The sequence below is a fragment of the Carassius gibelio genome, chromosome A22, assembly GCF_023724105.1.
Source record: "Carassius gibelio isolate Cgi1373 ecotype wild population from Czech Republic chromosome A22, carGib1.2-hapl.c, whole genome shotgun sequence".
Classification (NCBI taxonomy): domain Eukaryota; kingdom Metazoa; phylum Chordata; class Actinopteri; order Cypriniformes; family Cyprinidae; genus Carassius; species Carassius gibelio.
Genome location: NC_068392.1, coordinates 14,700,472 through 14,703,021, shown reverse-complemented (window position 1 = coordinate 14,703,021; position 2,550 = coordinate 14,700,472). Strand labels below are relative to the sequence as shown.

The window sequence follows — 2,550 nt, the reverse complement described above, 5'->3', positions numbered from 1 at the left end:
CGTCATTACTTCACATCTGTAGACATAAAGAAGTTGACCCAGCTATTAGACTATCACATGTAAGGATCCTGCAGATGGCTGATCATTTATAGCCTTTTCTCACAGCAGCTAGAATAATTCATTTTATTATTTTGATGGCGGATCTGTTTATGAAACATTTATAAAAATGAAATGAAATTATATTTCACTTTCAAATTCAAATACGCATCTGATTACAGATCGCCTGAGATTACACAATATCTTTATTTTAAAGATGGAAACATAATTAAATTTTTGGGTTAAAATAATTTCTTAATATGAAACTGAAATCACACCCTGATACACATAGTCAAGCAATGCTGATGTAGTTAGAATTAAGAATTTGAGAATAAAGTTTGGCAATAATAATCATTTGCATGATTTGATGTGATATGAGCTAAGCGAGGGTTACACTTATTCTCCATTGGTAGCACGATTTATTGTAATGCTTTTTTCCTCAGTTGGTCAGAACAAACTTGGCAGACTTGTAACTTAATTGTTCAGATAAATATATATGGTGGAAATTCTTATTTGGGTCATATCTTCCATACATAGGCTAGAATCTTTGATTGCGAAGTACAGTAAATGTCCACACTGGTGTGGTGACTGTTTGCCAGTCTGCCTCGAAATATTCACCTCAAAACATTAGATTCATCGGCGCTGGAGCCATGTCGGAGCACAACCCATGCAAGGAAGATAATTTAGCATACACCGGCAATTGCAGCTTTTCAGACAGAAATGGCGACAAAGAGGCAAAAACTTACGTACTGCAGCTTTAATAGTAAAATTTGGACTGATACTGATTTCATGTTATAGTATGTTAATATTAAAATTATATACTATTTAGTTAATATACTACTATAACAGTAAATAAACAGTCATTTTAAATGCTATATGTGAATTTGAGCTTCACAACATTATTAAGTACAATTTGGTAATCGTTATTCTTTTTGAGATTAGCTGAAGATGGCATTTAACTGTTATTAATTTATTGCTATTATTAAAGATTAACTTGTTAAGTGAGTAAAAGTAGCCTAATCTTAAGATATAAAATAAGAAAGGAGCATGAGGATAATCATATCATTCATAATAATAATTCTGAAATATCACATTCATATATAATATGTCTAGGTCTGCCTGCTGTTATTGTCGGCGTCTCACTTTCCACCACCTACAGCTTTAGGAACCCTTTAGGTTATCGACAAGAGCAGTTGTAAGTAAAAAATCACTTCTATCCCTTTATCCACTTTATATTTCACATTGGAAGTAAGCTATTTCTTGTGAATCTGCAAGACTTCTACTTCTTTATCCACTAGAGTTAAATAACTAGAAGAATAACATTCAGTAAATGGGAAAACTCTTCCCAGATAGCACACATACGTCTACAAGATGTCTGTTAAAGATCTATAAAGCATTTGCTGTACAGAAACGTCTGATAGACGTCTTTAAGATGCAAGTTTTACATTTATTCTAAATCATAAACATTCTAAAGATATCTTATACTTATAAAGACATCAATACTACTAAAAAATTATGACTAGCAGATGCAGACATCAAATAGACTCTGTGATGTATGTGTGCTATCAGGGCTTACACTGTAAACCTACAAACCATAGTGTTTATGATTACGAAAATACAAAAATTTCTCTTCTTATTGCTGTAGTTGTTGGTTGGCGTCTCTGGACAAGGCGGGAAGGTTTGATCCGAAGCGGCCGATGTTGTGGGGTTTCTTGCTCCCTCTAGCGGTCATGTTGTGTTTTAACACATCTCTGCTTGTCTACTTCTCTCAAACCATCTGCTGTGCGAATCCCAACCTCAAGAGGTATTTAACTGAACTGAATGGTCCATGTTTAAAACAAAGTTCAAGTTTAATGTAAACTTAATTGATGCTGTACTTTACTACAATATAATTTTGGTTTGAAAATAGTTTGAATTCTTTCATGTGAGCAGTATCTGAGGTGAAATTTTTAGAGTGGCAACATTTGCTGTTCTGTAATAGTTCATATTTTCTGTATTATTTAAATGTTTATTTTGGTTCTTTAGCTCACGAGGGACTCCTATGAAGAAGAAGATTTTGAGTAGTTTCTCTCTGGCTGTGGTGCTCGGTTTGTCCTGGATCGTTGGTTACTTTGTGCTCATCACTCATGACAAAACACTTTACATCATTCTCAGTGTGGTCTTCTGTCTCTGCAACACGACACAGGTGCGTCAATACACTATACTTATCATTTTTTATAAACTGACACAAAGGATGGTATTTCATATTCAGAAAAGATTTTGTTAAATTTATTCAAGCTGATGTTTTAAGAAATTAGGTATATCTATGTCTTGCATTGATTGGTGACTGACCACTACATTTTTCTGTTCTTCAAAGGGTGTTCAGATTTTCCTTTTATTCACACTGCAGTCTTATCTAAAGACAAAGACTCGATATAAACTGGATTCTAAGAATGAATCAAAGGAGGAAGCTTAAATGGACAAAAAGAGGACAACAGACAATATCATATACAACTATTTTATTATTATATTTGT

General features: G+C 33.5%; 1 long non-coding RNA gene across 1 annotated transcript; it reads left to right on the top strand.

Annotated features, from left to right (window-relative positions):
- Positions 1-1,148: 1,148 nt before the first annotated feature.
- LOC127942651 (uncharacterized) lies at positions 1,149-2,214 on the top strand. Its single transcript, XR_008149366.1, has 3 exons — positions 1,149-1,231; positions 1,682-1,840; positions 2,062-2,214. It is a non-coding gene; the product is annotated as an uncharacterized LOC127942651 (long non-coding RNA).
- The last annotated feature ends 336 nt before the right edge of the window (positions 2,215-2,550 follow it).